At 44.5% G+C, this 22,538-nt stretch overlaps 1 pseudogene; it reads left to right on the forward strand.

The window, feature by feature from the left end:
• Positions 1-20,897: 20,897 nt before the first annotated feature.
• LOC138302142 (phosducin-like protein) lies at positions 20,898-21,806 on the forward strand (annotated as a pseudogene).
• The last annotated feature ends 732 nt before the right edge of the window (positions 21,807-22,538 follow it).

A 22,538-nucleotide genomic window follows, 5' to 3' on the forward strand; every position in this document is an offset into this window, starting at 1 on the left:
AGATGTCGAAGGCTTCATGGCGGAAACCTTGAAACCTGGGGAGACCATAACAGATTCTTTAGACAGAATGAGAGAGCGGTGGGGACAGGAAGCAGGACAACCATAAACTGATACAGGCCCGCTGATCATCTTCTTTTATAACATCCTCAAAATGGGTCTGCCCACTGAAAATCAAAGCAGTTTGGACAGAGTAGTAGTGTTAGACACTAAAACCTGGCTGGAGATACAAGCGCACATATTGCATCTCCACAAAAGGAAACAGGAAAAGAAGAAGGAAAATCAGGTGCAGGCCCAGAGGGGTACTAAGTTGGTCCAACATAAGCTGAGGAAGCTGAGGGGGCCACAAAGGCAGCAAGCATGCAAATGGCCCCAGTCCTGAAGGGAGCTCCACCGCAAGACCCCAGGGAGTTCCAATATAGCTTTAACGATAGAAATCAGGGAGGTTGGTAGCAGCCAAACCCCATACAATGCTATTATTGCCACAGAATGGGCCACACGGCTGACAGATGCTGACTAAAGGAACATCACAAGCAGAAGTCAATGAGTCAGGCCAGAACTGCAAAATTTTCATCGGCAAGGTGAAGCCCGGGGAAACCTGACTACGCCTTATATTCAGCCAAAGGACGTACTGCCACAACAGGAATCAGGTAGTTTGACCAACGCATGGTACCAGCAAACACAGACATGGGACACAGCCCAATAAGGACCAGGGCCACAACACAACAAGGAGAGGTGACTGTTTGGGGAAGCAATGCATTCATGCAGACACAGAACACAAATGTGCAGTGAACCCCAACATCCCAAAGCAAGCATTCATTTTGCAAACCCCTTAGAATGCAACAAAAACTCAAGAGTAAAGCAAACAAGATTAGGGATTTAAATTTTTTATTTGTATTTAGGAGAAATCTGGCCTGCTGTGCAACTGTTGAGTGGGTATCCTTACTGGAACCCGCCATTCTGAGTTGCTGTGCAGCTGCGTATTGGGTATCCCTACTAGAGGTCACCATTGCTGATGCTGCTCAGCACCTCTCTGGGGTGTAGCCAACCGATCCCCCAGGGCGGGGTCAGTTGGCTGCACCCAGGGGGAGGGCAGCCCGATAAAAGGGGGCAGGGAGGTTCCCAGATCAGTGCTTAAGAAGGAGGCACACCAGGTCCTTACACCCACAAATGAATTGGGGCGAGTTCCTATACTGAAGTCAACAGATCCCTATTCTCAGGCCCCCATTCAGAACGGAAGTGTTTTTAGTCCCAGCAGCAATAGTGCCTCCAGTGACCCCCAGCCAAATGGGGCCACCTTTTTGGTTACAAAACAAAGCTGTTCTCCAGTGTTAGGAGCCAGGGTTCCCTTGCGCTCAGGGCAGCACATAACCCTTACAGCGCAAGCATGAGTTCTAACAGGTTGGGGAGCTCTGCATGGCATTAAGTCAGTAGAAGGGGTTTACCATGACAACCAGCAGTTCTAGGCCATTCCCATAATTCGGGCAAACTTCGATGAGTTCCTGGCCAAACTCCAAACTCTCCATGAGTCAACATCTTTATCTCTTCTTTACCCTCAATAGCAGCTGGGAACAGTAGGCTCAAAAAGACATAGTCAGAGGGAGAGGGGGCATGGCAGGGAAGGGAGTCCAAAATGAATCTCACAGCTCTGAGCAGAGTAGAACGCACAAATGTGCTCACCCCTGCAGCAGGCCTAGTAATTAGGCAGTCCACAAGGCCACACACACACCATTTGAAGAGGGCAACAATTTCAACTTCAAACTCCACAGATCAAAGGCACACGGGGACGTGGAACAGCTCTCCGTCCCCTGCAGTTCACAACAGTAAAGATTGGAGATCTAGGGAAACACCCAAAAACAAAAACAAAGTAGCCCAAAGCTAGTCCAAAGGAAGCCGCTAGAAAACTCTTTAGCCTAGTAAGATCGAAGTGTGGGTCCTATATCATACCCAGAGCCTATGAGTACCATCTGTGCCATGCCCAGTGGTCCAAGTGAAAGACACCTCTTACAACAGAGGTGTTGACACTATGTTACCCCCAGGGCCTTATGCATACCATCTGTGTCACACCCAGTGGTCCAAGTGATCAGCAACCCAAAAGTAGCAAACCATAAAAACAAACAATATTCACTTTCCCTGATGCTGAAAATCAACAAAGGTGACTTCGGCGAACTATGCAGGTAAGCTTTTTTTCCTGGCTTGCCACACACCAAATGCTAGGATTAAGGCTCTGGTGCAGTTTCTTACCCCTCTGACTGTGGCTTCAGGATGGACCTCCATCCCGCAGATTCAACAGAACTTCCAATCAATTGTGACGTCTGCTAACCTTACTTGTTGCGCAAATGTGAATCCATCCGGGTAGGGTCTCCTTCCTTGGGTCACAGTTGGGTTCGAAAAACCAATCAGCTCCTGGCTGGCTCACCAAAATGTTGCTCAAATTAGAATTTGCCTTAACAAACAAAAGACAAGAGACGCCTGGCAAACGGTTTGTTTAAATAAACATTACCACCAGAAGAGCAGTTACAGAACCAGGATCTGAGGAGTGTCTCAATTTGTACATCAGATTGAAGCAGGTTTTTATACATTTCTATAGACATAATTTGCCACAGAAACATAGAAGACAGTCTTTTCTCAATAAAAAATATGAATGGAGTCCTGACCACACTTCAGATAGTAAACGCAGATGGACCTCGACCTGGCGTGGACACAATGTGGGCCAGCGTATACATGTCCAGATGTCCGGCCTCAGAAGAGCATGGTCACTGCATGTGCTGTGTCCCAATTGGCTATGTGTTGCTATCTACATGAGGCATCTAACTTTATGGTGTGTTTGGGAATGCACTCGTCCCGCTGGCCAAGTGTACCTTATTGGGGTCAATCTCGGGGGACCATAGTGGTGTTGCTGCTTATCTGTGGGATCTGAGCTAAATGTTCCAGTTTGTGCGTTTGGCTCCTGGCAAAGTGTTACCCCACCTCTGACCTGTCAGTCATTAACCTAAGGCCTAGGTCTCAGAGCATGCCTGATCACGTACCTACATGCCAGGGTTAACGGAGAGTTGATGACAAGGGAATCTAATAAAGGTGATGCAACTTTGTTCGTGTATATAAATGTATGGCTGTGCACATCGACATCAACCAATCCAATAATAACACTGAACTTTAAACTTTGAACCGAAGAGTGTGTATAAGGTGTTGTGGAATAGAGGCCAACAAGGCTAACATTGTTATGAATATCACAACATATCACCCCTTATATTGATTACATCAAAAAGATTAAACCATAATATTTGTCTGGATTAAATTATGAGCAATACACAAAAATGTTGTTTCACATTAGCAAGAAAAAAAGAAAAAGAAAGGGGAATGTGGTATATGCATTTTATGGCCTGAATTCAAACAACATGATGGTCAAGAATGGGTCAGTATTATGAGGAGAAAGAGGTTTGAAAGAGTAAGAAGTTGAGTATAAGAAAGATGAAAATTATTTGAATTGTAAAAATAAAAATAAAGGGGATATATGTTACAGATACTCAGAGGGGCACCATAAAATGATATATGGAATGACTATGTTCTTTTTTCAATAGTGATCATGATTTGTATCTTGGTAATTGTCCTTTTCCACTTTTAAATTTACCACGTGAGACAAATGAGGAATCACATTTTCCCATCTACCTCTTTTGATTGGTTTTAGATGTGTATGAGTGATTGGATCCTGTGTTGATGTGGGTGACAAAGATTTGTCATGGGTATGTGGACCATGTTTCCTCGCATCTGTTATGATCTGACTAGCTAGTTGATGACGAATATAGCAAGCTAATATATTACGAGGTTGGGAAGAAAGGGCTGAGTTTCTGAAATGGACTCTATGGGGGTCATTCCGACCTCAGCGGTCTTTTCAATAGACTGCCGAGGGACCGCCGTACAGAAGACCGCCAGTGCTGGCGGTCTTCCGCACGGGCCATTCTGACTGTTGGCAGCGCTCTGCCCGTTTCCGGACGAACAGCCGCCAACAGCCATACTGGCGGCAGGCGGGGAAGTGGAGGTAGCTCCACCGCCACGCCAACAGAACACCGCCCAGCGAATCACGACCTGTGATTCGCTGTGGCGGTGTTCTGTTGGCGTGGCGGTGTCGGCGGAGCTGCCCCCATGGTCCCGTTCCCTCCCGGAGGATCACCAGGAACAGGTAAGGTGATCGTCCGCTAGGGAAGGGGGGTGGGGGGCTGTTGTGAGTTGTGTGCGTGCATGGGGGTGTGTGTATGTTGAGGGGGCGTGTGAATGCGTGCATGAATGCGGGGGGGGGTGTATGTGCATGAATGCTGGGGGGGTGTATGTGCATGAATGCGGGGGGGGGTGTATGTGCATGAATGCGTGCGTGTATGTGTGTATGTGTGTGTATATGTTGGGGATCGGGGGGACGGGGGTTCTGCAACCTTTTGGGGGTGGCAGGGGTGGTGGGGGGGTAGGGGAGGGAGTCGGGGTGGGGGTTGGGGGTGGGGGGGACCCCTATCAGTGCCAGGGAAGGGATTCCCTGGCACTGATAGTGCTTACCGCCATGCATTTCATGGCGGTCCCAAACCGCATGAAATCCATGGCGGTAACCCGGGGTCAGGCGGGTTGGAATACCGCCGGCGGTATGTGACGACCGCGGGGCTTGAGACCCAGGTCTCCAGCCCGGTGGTCGTTACCACCGTGGCGGTCGGAACGGTGAAGCGGCGGCTGGTCATGGCGGTAACCGCCATGGTCAGAATACATGAAAAAAGACCGCCAGCCTGTTGGCGGTCTTAGCGCCGCTTCGCCGCCGACCGCCACGGTCGGAATGACCACCTATGTGTACATTGAAATTTGAGTTGTGGGGAGTATTTGATTTTCATCAATGTGGGAATGAAGTTTGCAAGGAATTGTAATTTATCATCCTTTTCCATCAGTTCAAGAACACCTATAATTCTGATACAGTCACTTCTACGGCTTTCTAAATCAATAGTTTTTTGTTGGAGACACTAAGGCCCTCATTAAGACATTGGCGGTAATGACCACCTACCGCCGCAGCGACAGCTGCCAAAACACCGTAGCCGCTGCTACCTACCGTCCACCATATTATGACCGTAGCCGGAATTCCGCCAGAAAGCGGGTGGAATTCCAGCTACGGTCATGGCGGGGGACGGTGGTGAGGTGGCGCTGCTGCTAGCGGCAGCGCCATGCCAGTAGATCGCCGCAGACCGTATCATGACCCATGATACAGCCTGTTGGTGTTCTGCTGGCGGACGCCGCTGCTGGCAGCAGCACTGCATCCCGTCTCCTGCTGGAGGACCCACTGCAAGCAGGTAAGCCGGGTGCTCTGACAGGGGAGAAGGGTGGGGGTGTTGTGTGTGTGGGGGTGTGTGTATGTGATTGTGTACGTGCATGCAGGTCTGTGGTGTGTGGAATGCGTGTGTGCATGAATGGGTGTGAGTATGTGTGTATGTTGTGTGGTGTGAATACGTGTGTGCTAGAATGTATGTCAGTGTGTGTTGTGTGCGTGAATGAATGTATGCACACGTGGGTGAATGTGGGTATGAGTGTGTGTATGCATGTGTATGCTGGTGCATGAATGTGTGTGTATGTTGTGGGGGGTCAGGAGGTGGAGGATGGGGGTGGAGGAGGGCTCTGGGGAGGGGGGAGGGAGACCCCTATCAGTGTCAGGGAAGGAATTCCCTGGCACTTACAGTGCCTACCGCCATGGTATTCGTGGCGGTAAAATTGCCACAAAAACCATGGCGGTAAGCAGGGTCATAAACCCGCGTGTGGGACAGTGACGGCCGCCTGGCTGGAGACTGAAGTCTCCAGCCCGGCAGCTGTTACCGGCCTGGCTGAAGGAGTGGTACATTGGCGGTTTGGTCAAGCCAAACCGCCAATGTCATATTTTGGGGAAAGGTACTGCCAGCCTGTTGGTAATACCTTTCTCCAAAGTACTGCCGTCCACCAGGGACATAATGAGGGCCAAAATGCCATGGCTATGATCAGGGAGATGATCAAGTCTTGATTCAACCTCAATGAGGCAGATGTCTCTTAATTACGTGCTTGACTGAAATTGGTTAACTTCTCCCCTGAAAGATTGTACCTCCAGTGTATTGGTGGTAACTACATTTTTAACTGAAGCAATCAAGTTTTAATGTCTGGTAGTTCTTTAAGAAAGGTATCCATTGCTGTGGAGGAAATATCCTGAGAGGCTGCCAAATCAGAAGGATTGTCTATGATAGATGATATTGTCTTCAAAGCCTCACTATATGTCAGATGTGAAGCGAGACAAAGAAATGGTGCTAAAACGTGCCTTCCCAGACAAATAAAGACTCACTGCAGGTTCTATGGATCTTCCAAATATGTTTTCCATTGTCATTATGAAGCTCAGTGTGTTGGGGATGCCAGAGAAATGCTTGGGCCTCACTCCCCTCCTTGCAGCTTCAAAGAATAGACGCCATTTCCCTCAGCACCTAGCTCCACTTCTCCAGCTCTCTCTCTCAACACATGTCCTTTTCAACAGAGAGGCCTGCCCAGGAAAGGGAAGCAACACAGTATCAATCCCAAGCATGAAAGAGTACTCCCTGCAGTGTTTAACAAAAAATACGAGCAGCAGTAGTGCACATAATTCTGCTGCTGGAAAACAACTGGTCAGAATTACATTATAGTTCACTAGACCAGAATACAATTACACTGTATACTATTAGCAATTTAAATGTCACATGATGTTACTTTCTCTTACTTAATCATCAGGACATAGATCATGTACTATAAGTTCCTATGATGTCATTAATAGGTTAAAGGGCATGTAATGTCACTTCCGCTTCCCAGGCATTTTGATGAATGGACAACCTTGTGGCTGAGCTAGAGTAGGCTCCAAAAAAGGCATTTTACACTACCCTAAATACAGCAGAGGAATCACAAGGTGACGGGGTAGTATATCCACCATGTAATAGACAACCTATTACATTGTTCAAACTCTAAATGAGGTGCTTAATATTTTAAATACAATATTTAAAAAAATAAGTTGTTCATAAGTAACAGTTATTCGAAAAATACAATGTTTAGCATAAATGCAAGATTGCATCTGATTCCCTAGGTAGGGTACACCTCTCAATTCTTATAACAGGTCATCTTTGTCACCCAGAGGGCCTTTTCATTGCTTAAATTGTAGGCAGTGAATTTGTAAAGTTACCTCATGTTAATTTACAAAAGGCATGAGAGAGGATGTATAGCAACGGGGCCAGCCGCATCTGCTGGAAGTCAAACGAGTCAGAGGATGGTGTCTAAGTGGTACTTGGGAAGGAGCACGAGACCAATGGAGAGTTTTCTAATGCTTTTGGGAGCAGTGGTTTGGGGCACAGACATAGGTCCATATTTAAAATAAAATGATGGAGCGCAATGCTGTGCCAAAATTGGCAGCACTGTGCTCCGTCATTTTCACAACACAGGGATGTGCCATATTTAATTGAATATGGCGCAGCTCTGTGTTGCCCTCTGTGCTGGCGCTAAATTTAAGCTGCCTGCGCCAACGCAGGCATCCTTGCACCATCGTGCAAGGACGCCTGCGTTGAGGGGTTTGATTGTTTTAGTGTGGGAAGGTATCCCTTCCTGCACGTAAACAATCACTAATGATGATTTGGCACTTCTGTGTGTGCTGCTGAATGCAGCACACTCAGAAGTGCCAAAGTGTCATTTTGAAATGATTGTTTATGCAGAATGCATCATGCATAGAAAAAGCAAAAAACGAGGAACAATAAAAGCATTCCTCCTCGTTGCGCCTTGCTAATGCTACCCCTAGGAAGGAGTTACATTTTGGCACTACCTCAGGTTTATGGAATCTCGTAAATCTGAGGTAAGGTCAAAATGCAATGGGTGTTGCTGTGGCACACCCACAACAACACCCATTGCACGCCCCTCTGATGCAGAAAACTACGTCAGAGGGGCCCCTATTTACAAGGAGGTGTAATAAGGTGAGCGCAACTAGAGCATCACATAAAGTGATGCTCCAGGGGCAGTAGAGGCTCTGAAATATGCCCCATAGTATATTATTACACTACAGTCCGTTAGGTCATGCAGTCAAGGCCTACCAATTTGTCATACACACATTTGCTCCCATATCATAGTTTGGTAGCCAGGTTGCAAACTGCTCCTCAGACAATGCTCATATTCGATGTGTTGATTTTGCACATTGGTATTCTCTTGACACTCCAAGGAGGTCATAGTGGTCATATGAATCATTATGCTATAAAGCATTCAGGTGAACAATGTTAGCTACATCTTCTATTGCATGCTTTTGTGTGGGTGTTCTTTTCCTACAGAATATAAAGCATTTGTGGTGGAATGTATTGCTGTTCATTGAAGTTAAGACTTTGGCCCTTACGATTGTTTACATTTGGCACAGCTGTCATTGCACTTTTAAGGCATATTTTCAAGTTCGCACAACCAATTTGTGATGCAAACAAGCAAAATGGCTACATACCACTGTTATTTTTGACCCGTCAACAGGGGTTTTGAAAAATATACAATGGCAGTGGCAGCCACCGATAATGTCAAGGGGGTGGGACAAAGGGACTAGGGAAACAATTAAAAAAAAACACTAACCTTTCTCGTCACTGCAGCTTGCTGTCTCACGCTCTTCTTCTGGTGTCCCAGAATTCACTGGGACACCAGCACGGGCTCCCCAGCAATCCTGGTGCTGCTTTCATGCTGAAGTTAGCATGAAGGCAGCATCAGGATTGGACTGAGCGGCTTGGACTGCCACTCAGACACAACCCTGGGGTCTGTGCAGTTTCTCCAGCCTGGCTGTTCAACACAGCCGGGCTGGAGAAACATAACTGGGAAAGACGGCCGGCCAAACACACATGTGCACTTAGGTGCATTCTCTCCTCCTCCCGCTCCCGCCGCCCATGACCCAGCCCTGCCCCTCCCTGCACTGCTGGGTGATCCAGAGGATGAAAAATACAATGATATTAAATTATTGTTATATTTTTTATCTCCTGGATTGGATCGGGGACGACACTCCTCTGCCTTTGTGGAGGAGCCGCCCATACAATGGCAATGCAAAGATACTTTGCTTTACTATAAAGTTGTCTGGAAGCTAAAGAAGTTTAAACACGTAATTGAGCTTGATCCTGAAAAGAAGATGGATTAGCTATTTTGGAAAAATATGTTGATTCAGTGGAGAGGCTGAGAAAAAATGTTTGAAAAGAGCACAATATTGTGGCGGAGAGGCACTATTCTTTTTACTAGAAAGCAGACTTCTCATGAAACCGTTGCCATTTACATAGTTGAGCTACAAATACTGGCTATATCTCGGGATAATGAAAGATCTATGTACCAATACTTGCATGATCAGCCTGTTTTGCTATGAAAGCACAGAGAAAAAATGTTACATAGCAGAAATCTGAACTTGAAGGAAACAGGAAAAAACAAATGTTGCTAAGGACACTGAGGCCCTCATTGTAACATTGGTGGTAAAAACTGCCTATCACCGTGGCAACGGCCGAAAAAATACCTTCGCCGTGGCTACCAGCCATCCGCCATATTATGACCATAGCCGGAATTCTGTCAAAAGACTGGTGGAATTCCAGCTGCGGCCATGGCGGCGGATGGCGATAAGTTGGCGCTGCTGCCAGCAGCAGCGCCCCATCCTGTCTCCTGCCGGAGGACCCCCTGAAATCAGGTAAGTTGGTTGCTCTGACAGGGGAGGGAGGTAGGGGTGGTGTTGGGTGTGTGTGGCGGGGGTGTGTGTATGTTTTGTGCGTGCGTGAATGCAGGTGTGTGTTGCGTGTTGTATGTGTGTGCATGTGTAGATGTGTGAGTCCGTGTATGTTGTGTTACGTGAATGCGTGTGTGCTTGTATGTATGTAAGTGTGTTTGGATATGTGTGTGAATGGATGTATGCATGCGTGGGTGCATGTGGGTATGAGTGTGCGTCTGAGTGTGTACGATTGTGCATGAAGGTGCGTGTATGTTGGGGTGTGGGTCTGGAGTGTGGGGAGTGGGGGAGACACCTGATGAAGTGAAGGGGGTGGGGAAGACCCCTATCAGTGACAGGGAAGGAATTTCCTGTCACCGATAGCGCCTACCACCATGGTTTTCGTGGCGGTAAGGAAGCCACAAAAACCATGGCGTCAGGCGGGGTCATAATCCCGCGGGCGAACTAGTGACGGCCATCTGGCTAGAGACTGAAGCCTCCAGCCCGGCGGCTGTTACCGCCATGGCGGACAGAGTGGTACATTGGCAGTTTGGCTTGAGCCAAACCTCCAATGTCATATTATGGGGAAAAGTACTGCCAGCCTGTTGGCAGTACTTTTCTCCATTACACCGCCGTCCACCAGGGTTGTAATGGGGGCCTGAATGTTCAATTATGGCATCAAGAAAACACCTTAAATTCAGATGGTGCAGGTCCCTCTATGTCAACAGGAGCAGTCATATAAGTGCCTAAATTGGTTCAACACAAGGATGACCCAAGACTGACAGACAGAGGAACAGACAGGACTTTTGTTCCAGATGTTGTTCTAATTTCCATTTGGCTAGTTTAAGCAGCTGTCCAGCTGTTAACAAGAGTTGCAACAAATGTAAAAATATGGCTGTTTTGTAAAAGTGTTCTGAAATTCTCTGAAATTCTCAGACAGTAATACAAGTTGATAAAATTCATTAGGAGGATTTTGAAAGTGACACAGAAAAGTGGAAGTTGATTTTAATGTGAAAAATACCAAAAGGTTTTTCAAACTATTTGAAATGTGTCCCAGTCTAAAAAACAATTCTGGTTCTTCAACCATAATTATATCTGATCAATTGTACTGTAAAGGTCAGATGCAAATTTATTGTCCTCTGATAAATCCATTAGCATGGAAACAAGATTGACAAGTTGGAGTAAGTTTCACTATGGTGTACTTTGTTAAAACAGATTATGGAATCTTAGTTTGGAGAGATCAGAGTACTGTTGGAATGGTTTTAAGACTAGGCACATAGGGTCGTATTTCCATGGAGGGTTTAGAAAACCATGAATTGTAAGATATGTTGGAGGTGCATAGTGAGGCATTTAAAGGTAAATTTTGCTGTTTCACGCAATAGTGACAAAAATCATTTAAAGAAAATCAGCTATTTGTTGGGTCATGAAGTACACAATGTACCACTCAGTATTAGGAAAAATCTAAAGAACGTTTGAAACAACATTAGAAGGAAGGCGGTATAGATCGTGTGGACTTCTCTGAGTGGGTTTCCCCAACGCAGTTGCAAAATAAATTTGATGAAATCCATCTATGTGTCAGTCTTTGTTGATTTTTTAGTTGATCGGGATATGATACCTAAAATTCTGGATATTTGCAGAATAGGATGGGGTATGATATTTCTCTATTATGGAAATTAACATAACTGTACCAACAAATCTTATTGTCAGAGGAGACCTGTTCATTAACTAATTATACACTCCTTTTGGATACCATTCAGTTTCACCTCTGTGGCATTTATTTGCTATAAGCTGATGCTCAAAGTTTTTTACAGGGTACTAGAAGTGCAGAAAAATATAAGTTCTTAACAGCAAAAGTTGAACTTCTGCGCCATTATTTGAAACTGAAGGGCATTAACCCGGGCATTGACTTTGCTATGGCAATTTCGGATGCAAAACAATCTGTTAATGTTGAACCAGTCAAGTAATTTTCGGAGCTATGTTAGAATTATGCTCAATTCACAGAATATTTGGCAGTAATCGCAACCATTAAAGAGCTAACTTCACCAGGGTGTCCTACTTAAAATGGGGTAGGACAGAACCACAGACATTAGAAAGCACTAAAAAGTTAATAATTGAAGCACTTACATTGGAACTGTACCACAACGTAGAATTGCATGTAATAACTTTGAAGCAAGTTCAATCAGTTTTGGAGCATTTTTACATCAAGTGAAGAGTAACAGAGAACATAGGTCCATATGTACAAAGGAATTTTGCATTTCCTAACAGTGCGAATCACAATTTTGGGCCGTTAGGAAATGCAAAATGCCATTTTGGAATGTATGAGGGCATTTGCGGTGGTGCAAAATGTGATTCCGTTCTAGTAGAAATCGCATTTTGGAAATCGCAAAATAGGAAATAGAAAACAGGGATTTCTAAATTCCAAATTGCTAACAGCATGTACTTTGATTTCCTAATTTCATCTAGTCGCAAAATAGCCATTTAGGAAATGCAATTGCCATTTATTCAGACCAGGTGGTAACCAGGTGTAAAATATAAAAAGGCACCCAAACTGTATCACGCCCTTTCACAATGGTGGCTTTGTACATTCTGGTGAGGAGGATAAGGATTTTTGTTGGGAGACAAGAAGGAGGAGGAGACAGGAGAGTATATTTAGGGTGAGAGTTACCCTGATTGAACAGACTGAGGAGTAGATTTATGAAAGGTACAGAGTCAGTAGTCATGTAATTTTTGAATTAACTACTGAGTTACAACCTCAGCTACAGGCCCCAATACTCGGAAGCATCACAATCCCACCACATGTACAGGTATTAGGTTAACTAAACCTCTTAGCTTCTGTCAGTTCCCAGGGATTCATAGAAGTGGCAGGAGGATGTCGCAAATTACCTTTTCCAGGTTATTTTTAAGGTTTTTGGAGATCATAGTGAGCAACATTAACTAATATATATAATTCCCCAATGTGTTCCAATTATTGCAACAAGGAATCTACTCTAATGGTCTATCTTGTAGATAGACCCAAAGTGCAACCTTTCCACCATTCTACTCAACAGTGTTCACTTCTTGGGTAGGTGTCCCTCAACACTTTTAAATTTACATCTGTCCGCATTTCTAGTGCTCTCCAATTCTTCAAGCTTAACTTTTACAACTTTGGTGAAGAAACCCAGATCATCCTAAAAATGGGAAAATCGTTAGCCTTGGACAGCTCAGGTATGAACCTTCAGGCATCTTAGCTATTTACTTATTGATGTAATGATTTATTTATTTAATTTTGTGACGGGAGCCACTTCACATCATAGATAATGGCTCAAAACAACACTTTTCTATCCATAAATAACAAAGTGAGTAGCTACTTATTGGGTCACCCAGAAAACACTTTTGGAGCCTCATCAGTAGTAAGAATGTGCTATACAAATGCCCTAATTGAGCACAGTCCCATCCACTGTGTGGTGTTTCCCACTTGTGACCCTGTGGTGACTCTTTAGGGAACCCCTCTTGGAATGAATAGTTAGATATTGTGCCCCATTTTTGCTTGGTCCATGTTCTACTGTGCATAGGGAAGATTCTAGGGGCTTTGGTACCATGATGTTTACAGGCATGCTTTTCACTATGACATTGAGAAAGCTCTGAAGGTCCATAGGAGTGCAGACGCTGTCTGTCTGAAATTCCAAATATACTAATGGTAATTATTAGGACCTGTGCAAGAATCAGAGAAATATCTGCACACTAACACTGGAGATCCACTGTTTTGTGCCCGTGGGCTGCATACACATTTGCATGATGTGGAAAGCTAAGTCATTTCTATAGAAAAGCTGGTACCTCCATGTTGCTTCTTGGTGCTGGGAACAAACTCATCATCAAGACATATCAAGCCTTTAATGAGTACTAATTCCCGAATCTCTAGGTGGGACAAAAGTGTTTAACGATTTATGAAACCTCAGATGATAGCCTTTTAATGGCAAATTTGTAGGAAAACTATTCCACTCTTCCAATTACGACCGAGAAGTCACAATTGCCTCATCTCATTCTTTTAAGTGTAGGTTCTACTGCCAAAGCTAAACTCTCTGATTTCATTGATCTTTTAGGACTTTGCCACTTTAAGATCTCAGATTTAAGATTTAAGAAACGTCTAATGTGCCCTGTACACTACACATTGTACTAAGACTAGAATACAATCTCCTTCTTCACTGAACTCCAGAGGGGGGATTCCAATGTCATGGATATCTGATCACTCCTTTTCAGATGCATCAAACAAGCTGTGATCTCTAAGGCCCTCAGTTACGGGGATTTGAAGTAGAGCAGTGCAGCAAGGCACCTTGCTGCACTACCCGATGCCAAAGTGAAAGGGCAGGAATGAACCAAATTTATGCAGCACAGTGCATTACTGTCCATTCTCCCTATTCTGGAGCCGTTTCAGCAGCCTTACGCCAATGCAGGCACACTTGCACCATGCTGTAAGGGTGCCTGTGTTATAGACAGGATTGTTTTGTGTGCAGTAAGAGGCACCTTCCTTCACATAAACAATCCAGGCAGGAGTTTTCCTCCTTCTATGTGTGATGCGCAATGCAGCACACATAGAAAGAGCAAAAAACAGGGAGAAATAAAGATATTTCTCCTTGCTGTGTCTGCCCTGGGAGGCTTAAGCTTGTGGTGCATCCCCAGGATTACAGGCTCTCGTAAAACTGTGGGGGGTGTCAATATCAATGGGTGTTGCATGGGAAAACCCACCACAATGTCTATGGAACGCCTACCTGGCACAGAGTAAAGCAACACAGTGACTTGCGTTGCCTCGCTTTACTCCATATCTATGAGGCTATTCAAAGTCACACCCAGCGGCTTTCCGTGGTCTCGTAGATATGATTTTGTTGTCTGTGCATCTGGGGCATCACAAAAAGTTAACTCAATGTGCACCCAAATCTTTATCAGTAAGTACGTTTTTCATAGTTGGTCAGAACTCTGGACAGAACTAGTGACAAAACCAGCTGCACCAGAAGCATAACATTTAGAAATGGGAAAATAATTTCAAATTCTCTTTCATAAAATGGGGAAATCTACGTTTCCTACCCCTCGTAATTGCTATTGCATTTAGTCTTTGCCATTTTACCCTGAGTTATATGATCAGAGTAATCCTCCATTGTGTTTTTGGTTGTCTTCTATATTGGGCACTTTTTCTATCTGTATGACCTGTCTTGGATTTTGATGACAGTCTTTTAAACCTACAATTTATTTCAACTTAAATAATCCAATAATTATTTTCCTCTAGGGATTTCAGGGCAGATAAATCAGGAGGAAGGTCTCCCTAAACGATTGCCAGCTCTTGGCTCTAATTTTGAGATATTGCCAGTGTAGGAGTTCCCAGGAGATACTGTTGTGATTCCTAACCCTTTGAGATTTCGAGAGGTGATAGTGCTGCATAATGCTGCCCTGAAGGAATTTAAAAAGGGTCCGCTCTTCAGCACAATTGGGCTGCAAGGCTCTTTAGATACTGGCACCGATCTAGGGGCTCCCTTCCTGACATTACAGACTCGGGCTTCATCACCGGAGGCGGGTGTCACAGCATCTCCATTGCATTATTACCCATTGTTTAAATCCATTCAACATGACAGGTTGTGACATCTGCCTTCTGGAAGGGAGACAAAGTCTCAGAAGCATCTAAGATCACTGAAAGCACGAATGGACTATTTACCGGTTCAAAGAGCAAGTAAAGGTTAAGTTAATTAGATAGGACTGAATCCTTTGCCCTTGATAAGGAAGTGAGTGTCTCTGAGCCATTGAAATCTTCCTTCCCCTCCTCTCTGCGGTTGCCAGCACTCATGAGGGAGATTCAGCCTACAATTTCTCTTTGGATTTACCCTTTAGAGAGTCAGTGGTTTGAGATTATTTGAGCAGAAATCAGGAATTAAAAAAAAAAATCACAGTTCTTGGATATTTCATCCTTGCAAAAACAGTTCACTGAGATTGATTATAAGTTTACTCGGTTCTGAATGACCTAACCAGTTCAACAATGAGTCTCGGATCTGGAGAACAATGCAATCAAACAGCAGAATTCAGTAGATGATTCTGAGAAAAAACTCTTGTTGCTCCGAATGATATTAGACCAATTGGAGAATCGCTTGAGATCCTCGAACTTAAGGTTTGTTGGCATTCTGGGGGGTAAAGCGACCGATGAGGGAGGGTTAAATACCCTAGTCGAGACTTTGATTAAAAAGCATGTACTCATTAATTCTCTAACGGATTTGTAAATCATGCAGGCCCATCTAGTCCGTTTTCACGCATCTCCAAAACTAAAGCAGCCACAAGTCATCATAGTCAACCTTTTGTGCCACAGGGTCAAGGAACAGATCCTTTCCAAGGCAATTCAACAGAAGGTGTTTGTACTGGAGGATGTCTCTAAGCTACAGTTTTTTTTTATATGTCCATTGCAGCAGCTTGCTGCTGGATACAATTTAAGGATATGATCGGTCTGTTCAAAATGGCTAGAGCACAAGCTCCTATTTATCAACAATCCAAACTTAAAGTAATTTTTAAGGGTCACCTTTGGGAACTTTTTTCAAGTACAGAGGCTAACGACTTGCTAAAATAGTTCCATATGGATGTGGTTTAAGGGGTTCTTGACATATGTATGATGGATATGTTATTATGATTCTATCTAGAGGATCAGTTAAGTGGAGGTTTGACAGAATCTAAGATGCCACTCCAGGGCACCTATTAAGTGAGGGGTGAACAGTGCAGGAGTGGGTTCGACAAGGGGCTTCCTTCTGGAAGTGGAGACCTCAGAAGTCCTTGATTTCTGGGGATGGTCAGTGGAGGAGTGAATTGGTGGTGGATTGGTGGCGGGTCTGGGTTTGGGAAATGGATGGGTTGGGGACAAGTTGGCGTGGGCTTTTGCATGCACTAGGGTGGTGTATAGGTAAAAATGGTAGTACTAGTAGACTAGAGTGTTCATGTTTTATTATAGTACTTATAGTACAATGTGAAATAGTTTTATACATGTGGCATTGACTGCTGCCTTTTGTTACCAAAAATTATAGGGTCACTTAAGGAGATTTCCTGGTCTAGTCAGTAGGCGAAAATATGAGGCTAAAGCTGGTTAAGGGTATTCAGACCTAGTGTTATTCTTTGGCAGGAAACACATTTAAAATCAAATAATCCTAAATTAACCATTCCCTCTTGTTTCTCTCATGCCATCTTTTCATCTGCTGGATTGGCATCCCAGGGGGTAGCTATTCATTTTCTAGATCCCTTAATTGGAAGAGACGATTTACAGAAATAGCCATGGGAGTTAATTTTGGATTGTAGCACGTTTAGATTCACAAAGTTTTAGTTTTCTTAACTACTATGGCACAATAGAGGATGATATCCAGCCTCTTTAACAAACATGTTCAACTCTAATAGGGGCAAGGAGATTGAGTATTTTGGAGGAGGATTTCAATCTACTCTAGAATGCTGTGGTGGATGCTTCTTGTAAAGATAACATTTTAATCAGTGGCTCTAGTTGATTGACTCAAGGAAGGTTATGGGCTGATAGATCCATGATGCACTGCAAATTCTGAACTCAGGCAGTATACATGTTTTTCCAGCTTTTTTAAGGCTGCATCACATATTGATTTTTTTCTAATTTCTTCTCAGTTTATTAGGTTAGATTCGCAGATTATCGGGAATGGCTTTTCAGGTCATTCAATTGTCTCTTTTCAAGTGGAGACTAGTCCGATCAATGCTAGAGATATTATATGAAATTTTGATTGGTCTCTTCTACTGGGTGATAACTGGAAAAACAATATCCGGTTTTTTAAAGAAGAGTTTTTAAGGATCACTATGAACTTGGCCTCCACGTTAACTAACTCGGAGGCTTTTAAGGCTTGTTTGTGGGGCAAGGTTATCGCCTTTAAAGCAAAACAAGCTATGTCTCATATAACATTGATTGACAAAATGAAAAGTAATATAGAGAGGGAAATTAGAATGTTTTTTAGCTCATGCTCTCATTTTCCTAGTGATGCATTAAAGCTTTCCAAACAGAAGCTCTGGGAGTTCTTCAGAAATAAAGAAATATTCAATAAAATAACCACATTTTAGAAAGCCTATGAGGAGATTGAATATGTGGGTGGTGTCTTGGCATGGTTTGTAAAATCCAGAGCCAATGTCAATAAGATATTGGAGGCGATGGATCCAGAAACCAATGCTATTACCTCTTGCAGGGAGACTATTAAGAGAATCAGGGCCATATTTATACTTTTTTAGCGCCGCATTTGAGTAATTTATTTACGCAAAAGTGACGCAAACTTACAAAATATAATTGTATTTTGTACGTTTGCTCTGCTTTTGCGCAAAAAAATGACATAAATGTGGTGCTAAAAAAGTATACATATGAGCCTTACTTTTTAATCATTATTCTATGCTGTATCCAGCTCCAGCAGAGGCATCAGAGAATCCCACCATAGAGTTTCTTGACTCAGCTTTTGACCAAACAGCAGGACAGTTTAATTAAAGCAATATCCGTCAGAATCTTGAGTATCCTTGACCTCTATGCCCAAATCGAAGGCAGCAGGAATCGATGATATCCCCCTTGAGGTCTATAAAGAATTTGCCCTGCCAATACTTTTTGATAAAACATTTTACTGAAATAATTTCCAGTGGGGCTATCTCTACATCCTTTCCTGAATCCCTCATTCTGAGCTTTTCAAAAAAAGATAAATTGCCTTTATCCTAATTCATATAGGCTCATTAGTATGCTAAATGTAGATTATAAACATTTGATGAAAAAGTTTGCAAACTGTTTAGCTCCTATTGCTCAGGAACATATTATTGGTGATTAGAATGGCTTTCTTCCTCAGAGGCCGATGGTAACTAATACTAATTAGTTACTTCAGGACATTTTCTTTTTTTGCGATCAATAATACTAGAGCAGCAATACTTATAGTTGATGCTGAGAAAACCTTCGACTTGGTAAGCTGGGCAGCTTTATTTCAGATATCCAGGAAGTCTAGCTTTCCTGATTTTTACTTATAAATTTTTTCAAGAATGTGTATTCGTGGGAGGTTGCTAGGGTCAATATCAATTCAAGTGATTTAGGTCAAGTCCACCTTTCTCGAGGGACGCATCAAGAGAGCCCCCCTCGCACTGGTTTTATTTACTTTTTTTATTGAGCCATTGGCTATAATTTTACGGAATGATGCTTTGATTTTACTTCAGTTTTGAGAATGTCTAAAGTAAAACTTTTTGCAGATGATATTATTCTGTACCTGGATGCAACAAAAACTAATATCCAAAGAACCCTTGATAAGTTTAATGCTTTAATTGGGTTTATAAAATCGATCATAGTAAGTCCGAAATGTTGCTATTTAATGCTTTGAAGGAGGATCTCCCCATTTCAATCAGGAGGCAGTGGGAGCCTACTTGCCATATCTGATATCTTGACATAGTCATAACCGCCAATATTTTGGGTTTGTATGAGCTAAAATATCATTCAGCACTCTGTAACGTTAAGAGATTGTTGAAGCATTGGAGTTTTCTACCTCTGTCAATTATAGGTCGAGTTGCCATAATAACATTTTTAATCCAACCGTTATCTTTGTTTTTGTTTTCCAACGTTCCAATCAAACTCAATAAGAGCTATTTAAAGGCAGTTGATCGCTTAATTAGGAATTTTAATTGGAAACAACAACATCCATGCATTAATTTAACTGACATTTAATTAAGTAAGGAGCAGGGAGATTTGGCAATACTTGATTTTTATCTCTATTATCAGGCTGCCTTTCAAGATTATCATGCTTTTTTGTATGTTGATCCATGTTCTCCGAGTAATTTTCTTATGAAACATGATTCATGGGTTAGGATTTCAGTTTAAAAATTTTTTTAAACTTGGAAATGCCCCCAAAAAGACTAGGTACAAAATTTTCAAAGTAAAGGATCGGAGGACCTGAGGGTCTGTCCGCAGCCCCCGTCTGCTACCCCCCAGAGAGAACTGCACTCCCCAGAGAGAACACCCCTCCGTCCACACCTAAGGGGTGCCCCCATCTTACCGAGGCACCCCCTCCCCACGGTGAGGAGAGCCCAGCATCATAGAGGCCCACCCCTCCCGAAATAGAGACACCCCCCCCCCCAGCACAGAGAGCCCGAGTCCCCCACCCCAGCACAGAGGACCCTCAGCTGCGGTCTCCAGAGAATCTGATCCTCTCACAGGGCCTGACCTCCATCATCCAGTGCCTACGGGCTCCAAGGCGTGATCAGAAGCACTCCAAGGTGCTATCATCCTCTCATCCAGTGCCTACAGGCTCCAAGGTGCTTTCAGAAGGGCTCCAAGGTGCTATCATCCTGTCATCCAGTGCTGACGGGCTCCCAGGCACTATCAGAAGCACTCCAAGGCCCTATCAGAAGCACTTTAAGGTGCTATCATCCTCTCATCCGGTGCTGACGGGCTCCAAAGATTGTATAAACCAGTGCATTTGGACTCCAAGGTGCTATCAGAAGGGCTCTAAGGTGCTATCTTCCTTTCATCCTGTGTTGACTGGCTCCAAGACTGAATCAACGAGTGTCTTCGGGCTCCAAGGCACTATCATCCTCTCATCTAGTGTTGATGGGTACTGAGGCGCTATCAGAAAGGCTCTAAGGTGCTATCATTCTCTCATCCCGTGCTGACTGGCTCCAAGACTGAATCATCCAGTGCTACAGGCTCTATGATGCTATCACAAGGACTGTAAGGCACTATCATCCTCTCATCCCATGCTGACGGACTCCAAGGCACTACCAGAAGGGCTCTAATGCGCTATCATCCTGTCATCCCACGCTGACGGGCTCCAAAACTGTATAAACCAGTGCCTACGGGCTCCAAGACACTATCAGAAGCACTCTAAGGCTCTATCATCCTCGCATCCTGTGCTGATGGACTCCAAGGTGCTCCCATACTCTCATCTAGTGCTGTCATACTCAGGAAGGCGCTATCATCTTCCCATCCAGTGTTGACAGACTAAGTTAAAGGGTCTACCATTCAGTGCCCACAGGATCAATCATGCAGTGCTAACTGGCAGTATCATCCAGTACCCACAGGTTTATCATCCACAGTGCTGACAGCCTTTATCATCCTCTCATCCAGTGCTGTTGAGCTTTCTAAGGCTTTGTCAGCCACAGTCCATTTACACTCAGGCGACCTCCATACCCTAAGAAAGCACTGATAGCTCAGTGTCAGATACTAGACACCGGGACCAGCTGCCTGGACACTATGACCACACTGGACGACAAGCTGTTGGGTGAGAAGGCCCTGTACTATTACAGCAGCAGTGAGGATGAGGACAGCAAGAAGGAGGAGGACATGGGTCCCAGGATTCAGGGCCAAAGTTCCACTGAGTTAGAGCCGCAGATCAGCCAGGACGTCATGTCAATTAACACTGGACCCAAGGGCGTGTCCAACGACTGGCACGGGTACAAGCAGCTGCAGACTGAGCAGCAGGCCGGACTGAGCCAAGCGATGGAGCAGCTCATCAGGAGCCTCTCCATGACCTGCTGCTCCCACCTTTATGAAGAGAAGGACAAGCACAGGCAGAAGGATCTGCAGGACCAGATAGTTGGCAAGGTCAGCTCCCAGGACTCCAGCAACCCCAGCCGTCCAGTGGACGATGAGGACTTCCTGCAGCATTACCAACTGCAGCGCGTAAAAGAGATGCGCCGGCAGCAACACAGTGGCCCAGCTTTGTGCAGGTCCTGGACATCTCTTCTACAGTAGCGAGGACTTCCTTGATGCTTTGGACAAAGAGTTGCGGCACACACTGGTGCTTGTGCACATCTCTGAGGATGATGTACGTGAAGCTGAGTATCTCCATTGGTGCATGGCCTGCCTAGCCACGAGTATCCGGCCATCAAGTTCTGCAGGGTGTAGGAGCTCCCTGTTGGGCACCAGTGCCAGCTTCACTGCAGTGCCCTACCAGCCCTGCTCGCCTACAGGGCAGGAGAGCTTATCAGAAACTTTGGGCTCCTTACCGACCAGCTAGGTGAGGACTTCTATGCAGTGGACCTGGAGGCCTTCCTGCAAGAGTTTGGACTGCTGCCTGATAAGAACCTGTCAGAGCTCAGCACCGTTTGTGACACTGCGGTTGAATGCAACACCCAAGATAGTGATCTAGATATAGACTAATATTTACACCACTGTATCATCTGGTACAGACCGTGACATGGAATATGACCAAGAAAAGGCAACCTTAATACAGACTGCTGTATCTTTTACAGGGGCTGTAGCCTTTGTTGTCCTCCTGCAGGAGTGTCAACAAGTGCCTGATGTGCCTGATAAATGCATCCCAGGGCTCAGCTCAATCCGTGAAACAGCTACAGTGTGGACAAATATATTCTAGTATTACATCCTGTAATAGGTACCTATACATAGAATAGCATATTCCTTTTATGTGGAAAGGCAACCTTGATGTACATTAACACATTCTTTGAATGCAGCCATCACTTGTGATGGAAGCAGCACCCTACATAAAGACTGACAAGTTCCTTTTTTAGGGCCATGGCAGTGGTGACTTTCTTCAGGAGCGCAGACTACCGCATTAGGGAGACCTGTAAGTTCTCTGCGCCACCTATAACACAGAAATGGTTTGGGGTGCATTCATATCTCAATTTGGACATCAACTGAAATATTCCCATATTGCAGCCTTTGCCTGTGATGGCACCTTGACCTATATGGGACCATGCCACCACAACAAAGACAAGACCTGTATTACCGCAGATGGACATACTGTTTTTCAGTGGCTTGCAAAAGTGAAGACTGCCACCCCCAGAATTGACACCTACATTACTTTACGTGCCCTTTGCTTATGACAGCAATGACATTGATCCCAACATCGACCGGAATGTATGTGGCTTCTAC

Source organism: Pleurodeles waltl, chromosome 6 (assembly GCF_031143425.1).
Source record: "Pleurodeles waltl isolate 20211129_DDA chromosome 6, aPleWal1.hap1.20221129, whole genome shotgun sequence".
In the NCBI taxonomy this organism is placed as follows: Eukaryota; Metazoa; Chordata; class Amphibia; order Caudata; family Salamandridae; genus Pleurodeles; species Pleurodeles waltl.